Source organism: Lethenteron reissneri, chromosome 39, assembly GCF_015708825.2.
Source record: "Lethenteron reissneri isolate LAM-NWPU_2019-01 chromosome 39, ASM1570882v1, whole genome shotgun sequence".
Classification (NCBI taxonomy): Eukaryota; Metazoa; Chordata; class Hyperoartia; order Petromyzontiformes; family Petromyzontidae; genus Lethenteron; species Lethenteron reissneri.
The window spans coordinates 1,135,565-1,141,663 of NC_083817.1; positions in this window are offsets into that span (position 1 = coordinate 1,135,565).

Sequence of the window (6,099 nt, forward strand, 5' to 3'; positions counted from 1 at the left end):
GTTGAATCGGACTCTGTCCGCCATGCTGTGCCATACAGTCGGGGAAAATCAATCTGATTGGGATTTGCATATCCCTGGGGTGCTTTCGGCGTATCGCATGACGCCGCACGCGGCTACTGGATACTCGCCGTTCTTCCTTATGTACGGCCGTGAGAATGTGCCGCCGATTAATGAACAGTTGGGAACCGGCGCGAGGGGGCCTGTTAAGCCTCTTCCTGAGTATATTAAGGACAACGTTCGGCGTGTCGCTGAGGCGAGGGAAAGTGCCCGCATGGCTACTGCCAAGGCTCAGGCCAGGAATGAGCGGTGTGCCCGACGATCAAAGGGGGAGTGCCCCTGGAAAAAGGGGGACCTGGCCTGGCTTCATTGCCCACAGGTGCGGCCAGGTACCTCTCCTAAATTACATAGACCTTGGCAGGGTCCGGTCCGCCTCATTGAGGTTCCCAACCCACAGTCGGCGCGTGTTCAGGTTGGTTCACGGCGCTGGTTCGTGCATACATCCCGGTTGAAGCCATACATTGCCCCGCGGCCGGATGCGTCATCTCCCGAAGTTGCCTTGCCGGGGTCTGTTGCTGCCGACTCGCCCTTGCCTGTGTCTGCTGACCTTGCGAGAGCGCCTGTCGTACCCTTCACAGACAAGCCGGCCGTGACAGCGCAGGGAGGAGGATGTTCCGCTCGTGGGACGTCGACTGGGGCCGCAGAACCCACGGGACCTGCAGCTCTTCCTATCCCTCCGCGGACGCGAGTACGGGATGTCTCTGGACGCGAGCGGGACAGTGGCGGGCCTCCAATGGCGACGGAAGAACTTGCGCCCGTCGCCCCTAAAACCCTTCCACGTTCCCGCTCGGCGGGTGGTCTGCCGACCGTCCGGGACGGCCCGGCTGCCCGTACTCGCTCGAAATCCCTCACGTTTCGTTAAAATTGTATTGTGTTGTGTTCTGGTTATATTGTTGTTGCATGCTTCGTGTCTTTTTACGTGTTGGCCCTTTACACCCGCATTTCTTGTCAGGTTGCAATTCAGCCGAGGTCGGCTGGATTTTCTTTATGGGGGAGGGTGATGTAATGCGGGCGTAAACGGCCCTCCGGAGGTGACGTCAGAAGGGGAGGAGTTAGGTCACGTGGGGGGGTGAGGGGTTAGGCTATAGAAGGAGGGGAACCGGAAGAGGACGGGAGTGACGGGGAACCAGGAACAGAGAGAGGCCACGAAGGGCGAAGCGGAGGGTGGCGAGATCGCCACGAACACGGGGGAGCGAGGATCGGCACCGTTGGCCAGCGGTGACCGACCCGAAGCAGCGAGGAGGCTGCAGTCAGCAGCGGGGCTGCACAGAGAGTCAGCAGCGGGGCTGCATACAGAGTCAGCAGCGGGTCTGCATACGGTAGCAGCCAGAGGGTCTGCACATAGGGGTAGCAGCGGGAGTCTGCATAGAGGTAGCAGCGAGTCTGCAGGGAGGAGGTTACAGTAGATGAAGCAGAGAGTCAGAGGGAAGAAGAAGCTATAATAGCAGTGAATAGCCGGGGGCTACAAATACAGAGTTATAACAGAGTGCCGTGTGGGTGAAGACGAGAACCGAATAAAAGACACGAAGACAGAAGGAAGTGTCCGAGTCCTTTTATTACACAGGCTTGCCAAGTTAAAGTTCAATGTTTTCCCAACAGTAACTGAATCGCAGCTGGCAAAACAAATCAAAAGATCAAAACCAGAAACATCGCGAGCCTCTCTCCGCCGTTTAGCCTTCAACGCCACTTACTAATATTTAATTATTTCATTCGCGTCACTTTAATTAAACGTGTGGGGAGTTAGACTTCGTTTGCAGAATGCGGTTGCGAGACACAAATTGGAGGAATCCTCCCGGGAAGGAAGTAGCACCGGGGAAGTGATTTATGAAAGAGGGCATCGAAAATGAGGCGCTGGCGACAATCCCGTAAACCGACAATGAGATCCACTTGCACGTACGCACCTTGAACTTCTTTCGCACCGTACTTAGCCAACCGCGCTAATCGGAGGTGTGGGGGAAGGACAACAAACTCAAAAAGACTATTTTTTAACAAGTGATATTTAAATCTAGATTATAAAGTGCATAGCTACGGTGGCTTCCGAAAATTGGGAGGAAGAGCGTTCCAGACGGACGGCAGAAGCGCAGAGCCCGCCGTACCACTCACTGCGTGCCCGAGATCACGCCACAACACGCGCGTGCACACCCGCACGCCACAACACGCGCGTGCACACCCGCACGCCACAACACGCGCGTACACACCCGCACGCCAAAACACGCGCGTGCACACCCGCACGCCACAACACGCGCCTGCACACCCGCACGCCACAACACGCGCGTGCACACCCGCACGCCACAACACGCGCGTGCACACCCGCACGCCACAACACGCGCGTGCACACCCGCACGCCACAACACGCGCGTGCACACCCGCACGCCACAACACGCGCGTGCACACCCGCACGCCACAACACGCGCGTGCACACCCGCACGCCACAACACGCGCGTGCACACCCGCACGCCACAACACGCGCGTGCACACCCGCACGCCACAACACGCGCGTGCACACCCGCACGCCACAACACGCGCGTGCACACCCGCACGCCACAACACGCGCGTGCACACCCGCACGCCACAACACGCGCGTGCACACCCGCACGCCACAACACGCGCGTGCACACCCGCACGCCACAACACGCGCGTGCACACCCGCACGCCACAACACGCGCGTGCACACCCGCACGCCACAACACGCGCGTGCATCGAGGTGGTGGTGGGTCTCAGCGTTCGCTCGTGCCGCAGCTGCCGCGCGCAGCCACGTCCCGTCGACGCGTGGCCCTTCCACGCTTCGTATGGCACGAACGGAGCCGCGACGTTCCAGGCACGATGCCTGCAGGCCGTGTATCAACCACGGGCTAACGGGCTACCGGGGTAACAAACAAAAAGCGGCGACTGTATATACAGGGTGCTTAAAAAAATGTCAAAACTTATGGAAAAGAACGGATAATGCACTGTGACATGATAACAAATGTATATTAATAGCTTAAAAAAGTCAAAGAGTCTCCATTTGTTCGCCATCATTGTCAACACGTGCCTGGAATCTTCTCTAGGTGGTCTCCAAAGCCCGGAGGCACATTTCTTGTGGTATTGTTGCAAATTCTCGGAAGTTTAGATTTAAAGCTTTCGTGACTGCAGGGATTCATCTTCTTGGTTCTTTCGGTAAATAAAAATAAAACATAATATTATGTTTTATTTTATTATTTCATTACTTCCCTTCTACGTGACATTACCGAAAGAACCAAGAAAATTCTCAGAAGTGTTCACATGTTTTTGAAGCACCCTGTGTATGAACACCCCGCAGCACACCGACTCCTGTTGCGATTCACCATTCACAGCACGATCAGAGACATCCACTGTCATTTCAAGAGGAGATAGAGCTGGAATAATGTTCTGGCCCTCATATATACACTCTCGGATCCTGAATGTATAAACCTCCATATATTGTCAAACAACAGGCACAGCAGTGCACCGTAAAGATCGCTAAAAATAAAGAGAATGTTTTATAACCTGCAGACGTATCAAAATAGTGGCCTGGCCAATCATCTGGCACTGATGTCTACGATGTATCTCTCTCCTTTCAAGCCTCTAAATTGTCTTATGGTTATTGTTAGTCTTGCATCACACTGGGATTTTTGCACACAGCGTTGTAATACGGTGGGTTTTTCTGGAAGATTTGCTGGTTTATCCAGGATGTTTCTGTTGCGCGTCGTCGCTTTAAGATGTTCTTTGTTCATATTTTGTTTGTTGCGGTTGCACCCGACTCAAGAGCCGCATGGCTGACAGGGCGACACCCAATACCTGAAACTTGAAACTTGAAGCCTCTGACGCAGGCCTCGGGGTTGGCCACCCAGTCTCAACCCAACGTCACACTGCCACCACGTGGACACGTGGCCACACTCCACCAACCACGATCACAGTCAAAGTTAAGAGCGCTGTGATAGTTTGATCATCTCAATGACACGCATACATCAGTCAGGGGAGAAACAGTACTGAACCATCATGTACTCATATGGAATAATGAATAGAGTGTTCTTTATTTAATGTAACAAAACGAGATGCCATTGAGGTGTATTCTCTCCTTTGACATAGGTAGTGATAATATACATAATAAAGGAGTTAATTTAGGGACTTGGATCATGACATCGGAATACAATGCTCTATCGTTGAGTAATATGTCACGAGAGTTTCAACATCCACCTGGCAATACGTGGACATTTGTAACATCCAGGCAGCGAACGGATCGTGTGGATTAACCTGCCACACTTTGTCCCACGTTGTGCCCAACTGGATACGTTGGTACTGTTACAAATGCACATCAATATACACACACAACGATCAATGTGTTGTACACATCTTCTTCGGCCATCCCGACTCAAAGCACTACCGCCGCTTCAGTTTGAGAGCAAACCGGAGTCATGACTCCGTGTGGACAAATCATCGAACACAATCTGCAAACACTGCGCCCCTAAAAAAAATCCATGAATAAATGCCAAACGCGGCACCGCCGCATGCAGTACAAACACACCACGTTGTCATTCAACGGTGTCGCTGGAAGAGTTGGAGCTGGTTTTTGGCTGAGATGATCGGAGGGCATGTGGTGGTACATCACTCTCCAAAACTCACTCAAGGTGTGGCTCAGCAGCTCAACACAGGAGGCCCAACCCAGGCTGTAACTCTTCATTCCTCATCACAACGGGCGTTGTAGGTGGATCCGTATAATTCCAAAAAGTCTTCTATGATACGTGATTAATAATGTTAAGAAACCCAGGATGGTTTCAGGTGTGGAATGGTGTAATTGGTGCCAGTGGTTCAACCTCGTCAGTGGTTCACATTCAAATACGAATGATACGAAAAGTTAATTACAGTATATCATTGGATGTAATGCATTCACAAAAGCCTGCTGCAATGTGTAGAGGCTATAGAGTGATGGGCCCACACTGCTGGAACACGTTTTTAGAAACTGTAATTGGAACACGTTTGGTGAAAGAGTAAATGCAGGTAAATACCTTAATTGTTGTAATGAGGGCACGCAGCCGAAGCACCCTGAACGCACCCAATCTTGTCAGCCTGGTTCGTGCCCAGCTGGGGAGCCTGCCTGGAAGTGAGTACCACGTGTTGTGTTGCCTGGGGCTGTGCAGTGGTGGCCAAATGGATTCTTGATTCTGTCTGTGCGGACCTTTACGTTTCAGCCAGATGTTTGATTTCATCGGATATTTTCCTCCCCGTTTATCAACGTCTCGTGAATGTAAATGACAAAGACATCCCAAAGCACGACCATTGAAAATTACTGTTATTTACCAGGGGTTTCCCAGCTAAATAAAGGACGTAATTACATGATTAAATCTAACATCTATTTACATGAGCCTTGATGTATTATAGTAAATATTATGATGTGGCCTGGGTCGTGGTTTAGTTAGGTCTAGTTGCAGGGCTGTAGTTGGTGGTAACGTAAAAACAAGGCTCTTTAAAAGTCATAATTGCGCTGCATACATTTTAAAAGTTGAATTGCTATCATAGATTTCCGTCTTGAAGCAAATACACAGAAGACGTCCTTGTGCCCGAGTCTCGGGGTCTAATGTCCTTCACCCATTCCGTCTGACTCCGCTTTCCCATCCCATGCAAGTCAGAGATGTACATACTGTCGACGCAGCATCTCGTACCAATTCAATCAGATATCTACCTCTAAATACCACCACAACCTACTATACTCTCCAGACGTATGTACCTGCTTCAGAGCCAACAGGGTCGATGGCAACAACTTAACATCTCTGCAGCACCGCTGGCACCCACGGTGTCTCCCGCAAGGCAACCAGCGCTCTGGATATGCTGTACTCGCTTTAAAAAAACACGATGCTCAATTTCAATGTTGAAGGACCTCTTGAATTCTTACTCACGGTGGCATCCAACGTGTTACGACTATGATTGTTTGTGTATGGGTTTCAATGGGTTTGTATGGCATGCCAAACAAAGTGTGTAAAAAAAGTGTTATTATTGTTTATTGTTTATTTATGTCTGTTAATTGTGATTAATTTTTTAATTGCTTGG